This window comes from Protopterus annectens, chromosome 13.part0 (assembly GCF_019279795.1).
Source record: "Protopterus annectens isolate FY-2018-M chromosome 13.part0, PAN1.0, whole genome shotgun sequence".
Lineage (NCBI taxonomy): Eukaryota > Metazoa > Chordata > Ceratodontiformes > Protopteridae > Protopterus > Protopterus annectens.
The window spans coordinates 1,183,008,922-1,183,026,022 of NC_056747.1; the positions used below are offsets into that span (position 1 = coordinate 1,183,008,922).

The 17,101-nt window shown below is 45.4% G+C and overlaps 1 protein-coding gene across 1 annotated transcript in view; it reads left to right on the forward strand.

Moving 5' to 3' along the window:
- CDC27 (cell division cycle 27) overlaps window positions 1–17,101 on the forward strand; it is a 2,763,676-nt gene that overhangs the window by 389,397 nt on the left and 2,357,178 nt on the right. The gene's annotated exons all lie outside the window — the stretch shown is intronic.

Here is a 17,101-nt window from a genome sequence, read left to right on the forward strand (position 1 = left end):
GCAGGCCGCTGTTACGGGTTCTGTCATTAGGAGGCATGCTTGGTTAAAGGAACAAAATCTGCCTGACCATGTTAAAGCAAAATTATTAGATGCTCCTTTACAACATGATACCTTGTTTGGTGTTAAGGCAGAAGAGGTGTTAAAGAAAATGGAGGACAAAGCTAAATCTTTGCAAACTGTCAAGGATTTCTTACAGATACAGCCACCTAGATTTAGCAGACAGTAGCCTACAAAGAATTGGTCCTTTCCAGTCTCAGACAGACCTCAAAGGGGCAGATCCAGACGCCCTAGAGGCAGATCACAGCCACAAGGTTCCTACAGGTCTAAGCAGTGGAGTGCCTCTACCTCTAAAGGTGGAGAAGGCAAATCACAACCATACAGGAAACCGTCCCAATAACTTCCCCCTGCCTGCACCAAGCACTTATCTTCTGGCAGCACCCTTAGGGGGAAAACTAGCACTTTTTTTCTCAAAATTGGCACATTATAACCCAGGACAAATGGGTTCTAGACATAGTGTCACAAGGCTACAAGTTTCATTTCCTTACCCTGCCAAGGGCAAACGGTTGGCCAGACCTGCCAAAAAATCAGTGGGCAGAGGCTCAGAAACAAGTCGCTGTTCTCATGGACAAGAGGGCAACTCAAGTGCCACAGCAAGAGCAGGGGCAAGGATTTTACTCAAGACTGTTCTTGGTACCCAGAAAGGACAAAGCATGGAAACCAATACTGGGACCTATCTATTCTAAACACTTTCCTGGATATACCAAAATTCAAGATGTTGACTTCACAGCAGCTTCTGCCCATGCTGGGCAGCAAGGCTTGGCTCGTGACTTTAGACCTAAAAGAGGCATACCTGCATGTCCCAATCAGACAGTCATGCAGAAGATACCTCGGATTCAAGGCTGGCTCCAAGCATTACCAATTCTCTGCACTGCCCTTTGGCTTATCTACTGTGCCCAGGGTCTTCACAAAGTGCCTGGCACCAGTAATTGCTTACTGCAGACAAAGAGGAATACAAATATATCCTTACTTGGACGACTGCCTCACAAGCAGAGAACAAGGACATTCTACCACAGTGTCTGACTTTTGTGATAAGACTTTTAACATGCCTAGGGTGCACAATCAACAAAAAGAAATCAAAACTAGTACTCTCAAGAGATAATATTCCTGGGTGCAAGCTTAAATACAACTGTCCAGATGGCTTCTCACTCCAGACAAACAAAGGCAACTGACCGCCTATTTCAAGGAAATGGCAACAAAGGCCCAGTTACCTGCAAGAAAAATTCTGCAGGCTTTGGGCTTCATGACATCCTGCATCTTACTAATTCCATATGTAAGACTGCATATGAGGAAAATTCAGTGGTACCTAAAAAGTGTCTGGACACAACATTGCCACAGTCTGGAAACAATGATTACTCGAATACCCTGCCTGCAACAGGAATTTCGATGGTGGGCAAAGGCTTGTCACCAACACAAGGGACAGCCATTCTCACTACCCCCAGCCAAGCAGAGCCTAACGACGGATGCATCAGATTATGCCTGGGGGGGCACACATGGCAGGAAGAGGCATTCAGGGCGCCTGGTCCACAAACCAAAACCATCTACTTATCAATCAAAAAGAGATGCTAGCTGTTCAAAATGCCCTGACAGCCTTCAAGGACCTACTTCATCCGGGACAGCTACTGATGAAGACCGGCAACACCACGGTCATGTGGTACATAAACAAGCAGGGGGGAACTCGTTCTTATCCCCTATGCAGACTAGTCATGGCTTTATGGGATACAGCATTGACTTACCAAGTTCATCTGCAGGCACAATTCCTGCCAGGAAAGGAAAATACTCTGGCAGACGAACTAAGCAGAAACCTCATGGATCCTTACGAGTGGCACCTGGATCCACAAGTCTTCAGCATGATAACAATGGAATGGGGACGCCTGGACATAGGTCTAGTTGCCTCCCCTCAAAACAATCAACTAAGAAGATTCTGCACAAAGACTTATCACAGACAAGCTTGGAAAGTGGACGCCTTATCTTTCAACTGGACAAACCTATCAGTATATGCCTTTCCTCCACTGCCTCTCCTCCCCAAAGTACTCCTAAAGGTCAGGCAGGCGAAACCAAAAATGATTCTGATTTCACCATACTGGCCACGCCAGTACTGGTATCCGATCTTAAGAACTTGTCCCAATGCCCAGCCTGGACCTTACCTCAAATACCTCATTTACTGTCCCAGCAAAACAATCAGATTCTGCACAGCCAACTCAGGACTCTAAACCTGGCAGCATGGCAGATAATGTAGCCATACAAACCACACCTCTCAGTAAAGCTGTGATGGATGTCATTTTAGAAGCCAGAAGGCCTAGTACTAGAAAATCCTATGCTGGGAAATGGAAGAGATTTTGCGCTTGGAACCAAGCTCAAGGAACTGATACAGCTCTCCCAAACATTCCTCAGATTTTGCAATATTTAACTGAGATGCTGGACAAAGGCCTATCTTTTTCATCAGTTAAAATCCATGCCTCTGCCATTTCGGCACATTACAACACAGAGCCACCACTTTTTTCTCATCCTTTATTAAGGCAGTACCTCAGAGGAGCCAAAAACTTAAGGCCTCCAAGGAGAATGCCAATACCTGCATGGGACCTCAATTATGTCTTGGAAAAACTCACCTTACCTGCTTTTGAGCCAGCTGCTACTGCGGACATAAAGTTCTTACCTTGGAAAACAGGTCTGCTCCAAGCAATAACTTTTGCAAGATGAGTTTCAAAGCTACAGGCTCTCATGGCTGTGGAACCCTTTATCATTTTCTATCCAGACAGGGTCTCTCTGAGAACAAACCCTACATTTATGCCTAAGATGGTATCCAGTGTAGCCCTTAACCAAACAATTAATTTGCCAACTTTTTATCCAAATCCACAGAACAAGGGGGAGAAAATTCTGCATTCTTTGGACATACACAGACAACTTAGATTCTACTTGGACATAACTAAAGTTTTCAGAAAGACAGAGCAATTACTAGTGGCATATGCCATAGCATCACAAGGAAAGGCCATCTCCAAGCAGACTATTTCAAAGTGGATAGGTCACTGCATTCGTTTCTGCTACTCACAGCATGGCAAACCAGTGCCTAAGGGCATTAGGCCATATTCAACTAGAGCTGCAGCCACTTCTGCAGCCTTTCTCAAGGGAGTACCAACCAAAGACATTTTGGAGGCTGCCACTTGGAGTTCAGTGCATACCTTTACAAAACATTACAATCTGCCTCTTTACTCTAAATCCAGGGCAGGCTTTGCCACTGCAGTTCTGCAGGGCCTCATAGCTGCTGCTAATGCTGTTTAGCTCCAGCCCCCCCAACCATAGCTTTGGGACTCAACCCAAATGTAATGACTGCAACAGTGAAACACGAAGAACATAGTACAGTTGTGTACACTTACCATAAATGTAGATGTTCGAGTGTATTCACTGTTGCAGTCCAGGTTACCCACCCGCCATCCCCCTTATTTTTGCTGGAACTTATCTTTACTTCTCTAATCTATACAACTTAGATGGTGTATTTGCTTATAGATGAAGGTAAAACTTATTTTAGTGCATGTATGTTTTATTTACATAATTTTAGCCTACCCTTTTGGGGGCACCTGACATCTGGGGCAAGAAAAACTAAATAAAATGGCATTGGCTGCATCTTTTATACCCCTGACGACCTGAGGTCAGGGAAGAGGCGACAGCAACTGACGCAGGACCCAAGACTTTGGAATTCAGGCCGACTGAGGGCAACCTGCCAGCAGGATAACCCAAATGTAATGACTGCAACAGTGAATACACTCGAACATCTACATTTATGGTAAGTGTACACAACTGTACTATTCTGATCCTTCTGATTACCAGGACATACCCTTATCTACCTATGAGGATTTTGATGCAGAGGATTCCATTCCCTCTGCTTCCCCACCAGAAGATTTTTCCTTTGGTGAAACCCTGCATACCCTTAGAGAGCATTTCTGCTGGGAGTGGCAGGACTACCCACAGTCCAAAGAGAGACTGGGAATTTTTATCCTTGCCTCAGCACAAGCCTCTAGCCATCCCTTCTGTTCTGGAAATTGTAGATGTCTTCTTGGAATCCAGCCTTATCCCTGATACTTTGCCTCCAGCTCCCAGGAAACCTGACGGGTACTACAGAAAGTTCCTGACTCCCACAAATTCTTTTTTGAGTCCTACTGCGGATCCAGAGACCATTTCCCAGGGACCTAAATGCATTAAGGCTACATCAGCCAAAAACCCTACCCCTTCAGACAGGGACTCTAGGGCTTTAGACAGATGGGGTAAGAAGGTATACACCTCTGCTACTCTTGCCATCAGGGCTTTAAATTGACAGTTTCATATGTTAAAGTATCAGCAACATATTATGGTGCTAATTAAACAGAAAATGATGTTGATTCCTGATTGTGCAAAACATAAAGATTTACAAGAGTTAATTCATTCTGCTAACCAACTTGGAAAACATACTTTGCAATGTGGTTTTGATGCCTTATAAGCTTCTTGCAGGGCTGCTGTCACTGGGTCTGTTTTTAGAAGGCATGCTTGGCTTAAGGAGCAAATCTTGCCAGACTATGTCAAAGCAAAATTACTAGATGCACCATTAAACCAAGAATGCCTGTTTGGCAGTAAAGCAGAAGAGGTCCTCAAAAAGATGGAGGAAAAAGCTAAATCTATGCCAACTGTTAAAGATTTCCTACAGGTACAGCCACCTAGATTCAGTAGGCATTGGCCTTCTAAAAACTGGACCTTTCCAGTCCCTCCCAGACGTTCTTAGTCCAAACCCAGGGGCAGCAGACCACCAAGGTTACAGTCTCAGGGTATGCACAAATCTAAGCAATGGAGTGTTCCCACTTACTAAAACAGGGAGTAGTAAGCAACCATCCTATGGTAAAATCTCACATTGACTTATCCTTAACCATTCCAAGCTTTGCCCAAGTACTTGCACCCTTGGGAGGAAAGCTTGCCCTGCCTGCAAAAAACTGGGAATACATCACCCAGGACAGATGGGTCTTGAACATTGTATCCCAGGGATACAGATTCTACTTCCACTCACTGCCACCCCCAAGCAGATGGCCAGACCTCCCCCCAAACCAGTGGGCATAGGCCCAAAAGCAAGTACTTTTTCTTCTCAGTATCAAGGCTATTCACCCTGTCCCAGCAGAGCCAAGGGGACAAGGTTTTTACTCCAGACTGTTTCTGGTACACAGAAAAGAAAACTCTTTGCGCCCTGTCCTGGATCTGTCTATTCTCAACACCTTCCTGGTGGTTCCAATGTCCAGAATGCTTACTCTCCAACAGCTGCTCCCTGTGCTAGCCAAGGACTTCTGGCTAGCCACCCTAGACTTAAAAGAAGCTCATCTGCACATCCCCATAAAGGAATCTTGCAGGAAATATCCGCATTTCAGAGCAGGTTCTATGCACCATCAGTTCTCTGCATTTCCCTTTGGCTTATCTACTGTACCCAGGGTATTCACAAAATGCCTAGCTCCAGACATTGCATATTGCAGGCAGAGAAAAATTCAAATTTACCCATACTTGGATTGCCTGATTCAGGCGGATAGTCAGGAATTGCTACTACAGCACATGACATTTGTAGAGAGACTTCTAACTTCACTGGGATACACCATCAACGAAAAGAAATCGCATCTGGTACCCAGCCAACAGATTGTATTCCTGGGAGCAAGCTTGAACACAACTTCCAAGATGGCATTCCTCACTCCAGAAAAACAAATTTATTTGACAAACTACTTCAGTCTACTGGCCACCAAAACCCAGCTATCTGCAAGAAAAATACTGAAAGCCCTAGGGTAATGGCCTCTTGCATTCTACTAATTTCATATGCAAGACTGCATATGAGGAAACTTCAGTGGTACTTAAGTCTCTGGTGTCAACATTGTCAGGACCTGGAAATGATAAAATCTCATTTCTTGCTTAAGGACAGAGTTCATTTGGTGTGCAGAGGCCTGCTACCACAAAATGGGATTCCCTTTCACTCAACCCCCTGCTGCCCAAACCCTAACAGACGAATCAGACTATGCATGGGGGGCTCACATGGCAGGACAATGCATTCAAGGCAAATGGAGCTGAAAGCAAATGCGCCTGCATATCAATCAAAAATGTTAGCTGTACAGAATGCTCGGACAGCCTTCAAATGCCTTATTCTTCCAGGGCAACTATTGATAGACAGACAACACCACAGTTGTGGTACATAAACAAGCAGGGGGGAACCCATTCCTACCCACTCAGATTAGACATGGCTCTGTGGAACACAGCCTTGAGCAATCAAGTGCACCTGCAAGTTCAGTTCCTGCCAGGCAAACTAAATTCACTGTCAGACGACTTAAGCAGAAATCTAATGGACCCACACGAGTGGAAACTGGAACCCAGAATATTCAAGCTTCTGATCCACAGGTGGGGGGGGCACCAGCGGTGGACCTCTTTGCTTCCCCTCAGAACTATCAGTTGAGCAAATATTGCACCAGCATTACCCACAGCCAAGCATGGAAAGTGGATGCCCTCTCCTTCACATGGGAAAACCTCTCAATCTATGCCTTCCCCCTCTGCCCCTCCTCTCGAAGGTTCTACTAAAGATCAAAAAGTACAAGCCAAAGACCATCCTGATTGTACCGGACTGGCCACACCAGCACTGGTACCCACTTTTGCAAAGTCTGACAGTAGTGCCACCATGGCACCTGCCTCAGACCCCTTCCCTGCTGTCCCAGCAGGAGGGTCAGATTTTACATCCTCAGCTACAGACCCTGAACCTAGCAGCCTGGCTCATCCACTGAACTCATCACTAGCAACCCTCAGTAAACGGGTGCTGGATGTCATCCTTGAGGCAAGGAGGCCTAGTACTAGAAAATCCTGTTTGGAAAAGTGGAAAAGATACTGTTCTTGGAGCCACTCTCAGGGAATGAGCACAACTGTGCCCAGCTTACCTCATATACTAGATTACTTAAGAGAAATGCTCCACAAAGGCCTATCCTTTTCTTTTATTAAAATTCATGCCTTTGCCATCTCAGCTCATTGTAATACTGAGCCCCACCCCTCTTCTCTCATCCTCTGGTCAAACAGTTACTGAGAGGAGCCAAAAATTTAAGACCCCCTCCCCCCCATCATGAGAGCTCCCACTCCAGTCTGGGACCTTAACTTTGTATTGGAAAAGCTCACGATTCCACGCTTTGAACCTGCTTGCTACAGCAGAGGTAACATTCCTCTCCTGGAAAACAGCTTTACTTCTAGCCATCACTTCAGCAAGAAGAGTGTCTGAATTGCAGACCCTTATGGCCGTGGAACCCTTCATTATCTTCCATGCGGACAGGGTTTCCCTCAGGACTAACCCATCATTTATGCCCAAGGTGGTATCTAGTGTGGCTTTAAACTAATCCATTCATTTGCCAACTTTTTTCCCTAATCCTCAGAAGAAAGGGGAAAGGATTCTGCACTCCCTGGATATGCACAGGCAGCTTAGGTTCTATCTGGACGGAACTAAACCTTTCAGAAAGTCTGACCAGCTGCTAGTCAGATTTGCTACAGGGACAGAGGGCAAGGCCATTTCAAAGCAAACCATTTCTAAATGGATAGCACACTGTCTCCATTTCTGCTACAGACACCATGGGAAACCTACCCCACAGGGAATCAAAACACATTCCACTAGGGCTACATCAACCTCTACAGCATTTCTCAGGGGAGTCCCTACAAGGGACATCCTGGAAGCTGCAACCTGGAGCTCTGTACACACTTTGACCATGCATTACCACTTGCCTGTCTCATCTAAATCCAGAGCTGGATTTGCCACGGCAATTTTACAGGGCCTGCTTGCCAGCCCTAATGCTTCTTGACTGCCTCCACCCATCCTCAGCATTGGGAATCAAACCAAATGTGATGACTGCAACAGTGAAACACGAAGAACATAGTACAGTTTACACTTACCATAGATGTAGATGTTAGAGTGTATTCACTGTTGCAGTCCTGGTTACCCTCCCTCCAGCCCCCTGACTTCTCTATACTTGTACCTATCCTTTTTGTTTGGCCATGTGTTGTATCACTATTTGCTTTTTACTTGGGGGGGGGGGGTTCTATACCATGTAATTGCTTCCTATTTTGGGGGCTTCTGACATCTGGGGCAAGAAAGACTGATGTAATGGCATTGGCTGCATGTTTTATACCCCCTGACAACTTGACGTCATGGAAGAAGCGACAGCATCCTACGCAGAAATCCCAAGACTCTGGTATTCAGGCCGATTGAGGGCTATCTGCAGGCAGATAACCCAAATGTGATGACTGCAACAGTGAATACACTCTAACATCTACATTTATTGTAAGTGTACACAACTGTACTTTCTCTGCACTTCCCGTTGGCTTATTCACTGCTCCCAGAGTTTTCACAAAATGCTTGGCTCCAGCTGTTGCATTTTGCAGACAAAGAAATATTCAAATTTACCCCTAATTGGACAACTGCCTGATTCAGGCAGACAGTCAGGAAAAGCTGTTGCAGTACCTAACAGTTGTAAAAGACCTGACCTCACTGGGGTACACTATAAATGAAAAGAAATCCAAACTAGTCCCCAGTCAGAAAATTGTATTCCTGGGAGCAAGCCTGGACATAGCATCCCAGATGGCATTACTTACGACAGAAAAACTAGTCTGACAGGCTACTTCTTTCAACTGGTCACCAGAACCCAGTTTTCCGCAAAGAAAATCCTGCAAGCTCTAGGGTTCATGGCCTCCTCCATTCTACTCATTCCATATGCCAGATTGCACATGAGGAAACTTCAGTGGTACTTAAAAAGCCATTGGTGTCAACATTTTTAGGACCTGGAAACTATTATATCTATGATACCTTGTCTAAGGAAAGATTTTCTTTGATGGGCAGCAGCATGCAACCACCACAAGGGATTTCCCTTTTCACAACCCCACGCCGCCCAGATCCTAACCACAGATACATCAGGCTATGCCTGGGGTGCACACCTGGATGGCAGGTGCATTCAGGGCCACTGGAGCCCAAATCAAATTCATCTGCACATCAACCAAGAAGAGATGCTAGGTGTTCAGCACTCTCTGACAGATTTCAGACCCCTACTCTCTCCGGGGCCTCTACTAATCAAAACAGACATCACCACAGTGATGTGGTACATCAACAAGCAGGGAGGAACCCACTCTTATCCACTATGCAGGCTAGCCATGACCCTTTGGCACACGGCTTCAGCCATGCAGATTCACCTGCTAGCACAATTCCTGCCAGGCAACCAAAACTCTCTGGCAGACAACTTAAGCAGACATCTCCTAGACCCACACGAGTGGCAATTAAACCACAACACCTTCAGCCTCGTAACCCAAAAATGGGGCACCCCTAAGGTGGTCCAATTTGCCTCTCACAACCATCACCAGCTCAGTAAATTCTGCACCAGGGAACCTCACAGCAAGGCCTGGAAAGTGGATTCCCTATCCTTCCAATGGGTAAACCTCTCGATATATGTATCCCCTACCTTTTATTATAAGGGTCTTACTCAAAATAAGGGAGGAAAGACCAAGGGCAATCCTGATTGCCCCAGACTGGCCATGCCAACACTGGTACCCACTACTGTGCAGTCCATCACCGTTGCCTTCTTGACACCTCCCTCAGATTCCAACTCTCCTGACCCAGCAGAAGGGAGAGTTCTTGCATCCACAATTGCAGACCCTGAACCTGGCAGCCTGGCAGGCAGCCTGGCTTATTCCTTGACCTCTCCTCCAGTGGCCAGCCTAAGCAAGCAAGTCCTAGACGTTATACATGACGCCAGATGACCCAGCACTAGAAAAATCCTATGCTGACAAGTGGAAAAGGTATTGCTCCTGGATCCAGGATAAAGGAGCTAAACCAGCACAGCCTCTCATCCTGGATTACCTAGCAGACCTGCTTCACAGGGGCCTATCCTTCTGTTCTATTAAAGTCCATGCCTCTGCCATCTCTGCTCATTACAGCACAGAGCCACCTCTCTTTTCACACCCCTAATCAAGTAGTTCCTTAGAGGGGCTAACAACTTAAGGCCACCCAGAAGAGCCCCTACCCCTACTTGGGACCTTAAGTTTGTGTTGGAAAAGCTCACCCCCCCCCCCCCCCCTTGAGCCTGCAGCTTTAGCAGACTTAAAATTTCTCTCTTGGAAAACAGCCTTGCTTCTGGCCATCACTTCAGCTAGAAGAGTTTCTGAGCTACAAGCACTCATGGCTGTGGAGCCCCTCATCATTTTTTATGCTGACAGGTTCCCCTTCAGGACTAACTTAACTTTCATGCCTAAAGTGGTGTCCAATGTGGCTCTCAACCAATCTATTCATTTGCCCACCTTTTTCCCTAAACCTCAAAATAAGGGGGAAAAGGTGCTGCACTATAGATGTGCTCAGACAGCTCAGATTCTACCTAGATTAGGACTAAGCCCTTTAGGAATTCTGATCAGTTACTAGTCAGCTTTGCAGCAGGGGCAGAGGGCAAGGCCATATAGGTTCATAGGTTGGTACTGGGCTATTTGCCCGAAGGCATATATTAGCCCAGCCACATTGTGCGGTATTCACCTCCCCTTTAGTAGTTCCCTAGACCCTTGTACTAGCATCTAGTACCCTTTGCCCCTATCTAGTAGTGCTGTTGGTGTGATCCCCGGTGTGAACTTTCTGTTACCCATCCACTCATCAAGGTTCCTGTTGAAGAGTGATAGTGAGGGGCTCTGTCTTATGTAGATCCGGGACCCTGTTCCATAGTAAGGGAAGTCTCTGCGAAGGGAATCTATCCCTCCAGCATGTTCTATTCATTGTTGTGTTGAGGTTTATATCCCTAGAGAGTGTAGCTAGAGTAGATTTGGTTTTGCTAAGATGGAGCATGTTCAACAATTCTGGGTTGGACATGGCTGTGTACGTTAGACATAGATCGCCTCTGAGAAAGCGGTATGCAACAGAGAACAGTCTCAGCTTTTTCAGTCGTGCTGCATAGGGCAACTGTTTGAGGCCAGTAATCCTCTTGGTTAGGTGCCTTTGTGGTCTCTCCAGCTGCTGGAGATGTGTAGCAAGGTACATTCCAATTGGTGCATTGTACTCAATAATGGGTCTGATGAGGTAAGAGTAGAAAACAGTTTCCAAATGGATAGCACACTGTATCCATTTTTGTTGCAAACACCACAGGAAACCACCCCCACAGGGGGTCAGAGCCCATTCCACTAGGGCAACTTCCACCGTTGCAGCTTTTCTTAGAGGGGTCCCTACCAGGGACATCCTTGAGGCTGCAACATGAGTTCTGTTCATACCTTCACCATGCATCACTACCTGCCTATCTTTTCCAAATCCAGGGCAGGCTTTGCAACTGCAGTCCAAGACATACTAGCGAGCCCCAACTCAAGTGTGATTACTGCAACAGTGAAACAAGAACAATGTAGTACAGTTGTGTACACTTACCATAAATGTAGATGTTAATGTATTCACTGTTGCAGTCCTGCTTTCCCACCCTCCATCCCCCTTGTCTCTCTCTCTCTCTCTCTTCCTCACTCCTTACAGCGCTATTTGGTATTTACTATCTACTGGTGGTGTTATTCCACCATAACCTATTTCCCTATTTGGGGCCTCCTGACATTTGGGGCAAGAAAAACTGATGTAATGGCGTCGGCTGCCTGTTTTTATACCACTGACGACCTGACATCAGTCCTGGAGCGAAAGCAACCAACGCAGAAATACTAAGCCTCTGGTATTCGGGCTGACTTGGGGCTACCCCTGGCAGGATAACCCAAGTGTGATGACTGCAACAGTGAATACACTCGAGCATCTACATTTATGGTAAGTGTACACAACTGTACTTTCCCAACCCAAGCCCCTCAGAGTCTTGCCCCAGTCCTTCTTTTTCCTGTTCCCTTCAACTTAACTTACCTAGCTTCGCCACACTAGGAGGAAAGCTTTCCTTCTACAAAGAATGGAAAATATTGCATAGGACAGATGGGTGTTAAACAGTCAAATCCAGCTACAGACTACAAATTGCCTGTCTCAAAACCAGCAGGTGTTCTATTCCAAAAGGTCAACTCCAGGACACTGCTATTCAAGTGGACCTGTTGGCTCTGGACTCCATCAAACCAGTTCCCTTAAAAGAAATGGATACAGGATGTTATCCAGACTATTCCTTGTTCCAAGAAAAGAAGGAACCCTAGACCCCAATCTGAGCACCTTGAAGATGACCAGTTGGATGATTTAATACCCCCTCCTCAAGAGATTTCTGTTGATAAGGACAGCTTTGCTTTCATGAAGGAGGCTAGAAAACCAAGTACTAGAATGTTACTTAGCCAAATGGAAAAGGTTTTCTGGTTTGTGCCACTCAAAAGGCCAGTTACTACTTAGTGCTAAGCTAACCTTTGTCAAATTATTTAATTGTGGCCTTACCCGTTCCTCGGTTAAGATTTGTGCTTTGGCCATTTCTGCCTGTTTTCCTTTGCCGCCTCTTCTTTTCTCCGCTTTCCTCCTGAAAGTGTTCCTAAAGGGCATCAATTACCTCAGACCTCCCAAGTGAGTTCCTTCTCCTTGGGATCTAAGCTTTGTTTTGGAGGAACTTACCATGCCACCTTTTGAACCTGCAATCGCTGCTGATGTCAAATTTCTATCCTGGAAAACTGACTTTCTTGCAGCCATTACCTCAGCTAGGATGGTGTTGTAATTGCAGGCCTTGCACTGAGCCCTTCTTGATCTTTCGCCCTGATGGAGTTGCTGTCAAGACAAAACCATTCACTTTTAAGAAGGGTGGTTTACTGAAGTATCTCTAATGTACATCAGTCTATTCATTTTCCTGTCTCTGCACATATCTAGAAAAGGAGAGCATATTCATCACTCCTTGGATGTTTACAGACAGCACAGATATTTTGACAAAATCAAAAGCTTATAGGAGAGTGCAGGGGACAAGCCAGGTTTCTGTGGCATTTGCAAGCAACAAGATAAGGAAGATTATAAGCAAATAATCCATTTCTAGCTGTATTTTCTTTTGCTACAAACAGCATGGTAAACAAGTCCCAGACTAAATAAGCATTTTACCATGGCTGCTGCTGCTACTGCTACAGCCTTACTTGAAGGATTTCCAACTAAAGATATAATGTAAGATGCCACTTGGTCTTTTGTCCACACCTTCACCAAGTACTGTAATTTATCTCTTTTCTCCAAGACTAGGGCCAATTTTCCCTCTGCTGTTTTGCAAGGCATTCTGGCTTCAGCATGATCCCTCACTAAGGGACTCTGGCTAACAAAGTTCGCAGATGACTGCAAACTGGGAGCCATTATTGAATCCCCAAATGATGTGGATATTCTACAAAAGGGCCTTACAGAAACAGATGCCTGGTGCCAGAGCCATGGGCTCAAGCTTAATGTCAAGAAATGTATAGTTATCCCCTTTGGAAAAAAAAGTGTACCCATGAATTACCACATAGGTGGCAGGGCACTAAACATCGAAAGTGTGATGAGAGACTTGGGGACACAGGTGGGCAGTAGTCTCACTTTCAATAACCACATCGCCACAACAGTCAGGAAATCCTTGTGTGGCACACCTCATCACTAAGGGCTTTTCATCCAGGAAAAAAGGAGGTCATTGTCCCACTGTACTCATCCCTCATTAGACCCATTATAGAGTATAATGCCCTGTTTGGTGTGTACCTCACAAGACATCTGCAACAGCTGGAAAGGCCACAGAAATACCTCACTAAAAGAATCACAGGCCTAAAGCAGATGCCATATGCTGACTGTCTTTAAAAAAAAAAAACACCACCACCAGCTATACTCTGTGGCATATCGTCTACTCAGAGGCGATCTCTGCTTAACATACAAGGCCATGTCAAACCCTGAGCTGTTGGACATGCTACACTTACAGAAATCCCAATCCCTCAGAGCCACACGCTCCAGGGATCTAAACCTTGTCATCACAATGAACAAAACATGCTGGAGGGATAGGTTCCTGACCCAGAGACTCCCCATACTCTGGAACAGACTGCCCCATACATGTCAAGCAGAGCGCCTCATTGGCCTTCTTCAAAAGGAACCTTTGATTGGATGGGAGATAGGAAATTCACCCCGGGGATCATGTCAGTCGCCCTGCTAGACAGGGGTCCAGAAATGTAAATATTGTGGGAAGAAATATCCAGGGAATTGTTATGGCTAGGTTTGCATAGGCCCTGGGGCCGATATCCTAGTACCAACCTATGAACCTTGCGATCAGCTCATAGTAATGCCTGTATAGGAACAGACGGAACAGTGAAAGATTAACATAGTACAGGTGTCTATTTACCATAAATGGAGAAGTTTGTCTTCACTGTTGCAGCATTCTTTCCCATCTTCTTCCCCCTTGTTTGTCCTTTATGGTTGGGATGGGTCCCCTGTCTTTTTTCTCACCCTGGAGATTCACCACCCTGTTCAGATTTTCAGGCTTCCCTCTTCAGGGGCTGATTGAGGGACAGTCTTGAGTTCCTTGTGCTCCTGGCATAGGGTTTAAAGTGCAGTGTATCTTCGGAGGGGGCTAGAAAGACCTGTTAACATGGCACAAGCCATTGACCCTTATACCCAGGCATCCTGGATGTCAGACCCAGGATGTCTGTCAGATCGGCGGGGGGGGAGGGTTCTGGTATTCGGGCTGGCCAGGGGTTAGGACAGCAAGGATATCCCATATAGTCTTGACTGCAACTATGAAGACACATTAACATCTACATTTATGGTGAGGAGACACAACTTGTACTTTCCAGAAACTGGCAGAAAAGTGAAAGACAAGAATTCTGTCAGAGAGCTCTATCTTTCCCCTTCACCAAGGTACAGAAGAAGTTATCTTGCCAAGTCATGGCCTTTTTCTCAACCAACAGGTCAAAATCTAAGTAGCCCAGATGCAAAAAGACAAAGTTACGTAAAAAGTGACAACATAACTGCTGTACTAGAGGAGCACCTCCCTCCCCCTCTTCTCACAGTTATGTGGAATATAAACAAGCAGGAGGGTACCCACTCTTGTCATCTTTGAAGATTTGCAGTAGAGCTATGGCATGTAGCTCAGGAACTATAGCTTCTTGTGTCCCAGGGCAAGAGGACTTCCTGGTAGACCACTTGTGCAAACCTTGCTAGACCCAATTTAGTGGATGCTGAAAAGGTAGAACTTTTTTGACTTAGTACAGTTTAGGGTGCCAGATGTATACCTTTTTGTTTCCACCCATAACAGACAGCTGAGAAAGTTTGCTTTACGAATACCTCAGATGGGGGTGTTGAAAGTTCACACCTTCTTCTCTTGAACAGGACTTTCTTTGACTTCCCTCAATTACCCATCATTCAGAGAATCAAAGTGGATGGGTCAAAGATCATAATTGGGCCTCACTAGCCCAGGCAACACTGGTTCTCCCTTTGCTTTCTCTCATTGGAAGGAGGATTGAGCTTCTCCCTGACTGCGTGTTTGCATGGACAACCTTACCCAGAACAAAGGGTCGATCATTTACCCAAGTCTCAAAACACTGGACTTCACAGGTTGGATAATTTAACCACTGCCAGACCTCTATTCCTTGAGGATGTGGTATCTATTGTGAGAGAAGTTAGAAAACCTTTCCATTGAGCAAGATACGAATTCTTGATACTTAGTTTTTTATTTGATGCCAATCAAAAGTGGTTCCTCCATTGTCATAGAGTTCTGGCACAAGTCCTGGAATGCTCATCTTCTGGAATGTGCTCATCTTTGCTCTCCAAGGAAGGTTATCCTATTTCTCTGTCAAGTTACTTGCAACTGCTATTTCTGCAGGACTGCCCATTTTTCCACCTTCTGGCCACAAGTGAATCAGTTTTCAAGGGAATTTTACACACCAGGTCTCCCAGAAAGCACCCCATCACTTTGTGTTAATCGAATCTCACTCCCCCTCCCTTCAAACCACCTGCTTATGTTGCTATAAAAAATACTCGCCTCAAAAAAAATAAATAAATAAATAAAAAAAAACACTTTTGCTAACTGACTAAAGCTTGGCACGTCTCTGAACTGCTTTCACTCATGCAAGAATCCTCCATTCTTTGGGATGCACAAACAGCTGAGAATCTCCCTGCAGAGTAATTTTTCCTAACGTGGCAAGCAAACTCGGTTTCCTTTTGAGGAGGACAAAGAAGGGAGGCCTGTGAATAAGTAGACCATAGCAAAATGGATTACCAACTGCATTACCTTTTACTATACTCGCAGTAGACAAATTCCTGTACCTGTCGGGGCTCATTCTTCCATTGTAAAAGCAACCACCTAAGCCTTTAAGGGAGCCTCAACTCGGCCTATTAGAAACCGTCACCAGGTCCTCAGTGCCCAGTTTTACACAGCATTGCAACCTTTATGCAAACTCCAGTATAAAGGTTACAATGCTTTCAAGCCATCCTGCAGTGCTTTCTGTCATTGGATCCCAACGCTTAACCCATGATGCTAGCTATTACAGCTTTGGTAGTTTTCCCAAGACTCGGTACAACAACAGTGACTATGAATAATATAGTAGATTTGATAGAAACTTACTGTAGTCACAGATTTGAGTGGATCACTGTGGTGTAGTACCCTTTCCCTTCTACTTTCTTGTCCTTTTTTCATTTGGTGTCTACTTCAGTTTGGAGTGGGTATCTCCCCCCCCCCCCAATGCCTTTAGCCTTTACATTAGCATAGAGCTGGTCTTGAGTCTACAGGGCAGTCCTTGGGTGAAAAAGACCCAAAAATGGTGCTGGTTTGGTGATGACTTTGTACCACCAATGTAACATGGGGGGGGGGGTCTTCCCCCTTGTGGGGGATGGAGAAATTGTTTGGTATTCGGGAAAATTGTGGGTTTCTGCATCAGGAATTCCCAAGACTTGGTGCTGCAGCAGTGATGTATTCAGACATCTACAATTATGGTAAGCTTTTGACACAGCTGTACTTTATTTGAAAATTGTGTGGTAACTACTGTTTGCCCTGTGAAATTATCAGCATTCAGGGGAACCATCCCTGTTCTGTGAAGAAAGATGAAACTGTCAGACTGCTTAACAGCAGGAATTTAAAGTGAGTAGATTGCTTAACTAGACTTTTATACAGCTGCTTTCATTTTCATTCATTTTATTTATATG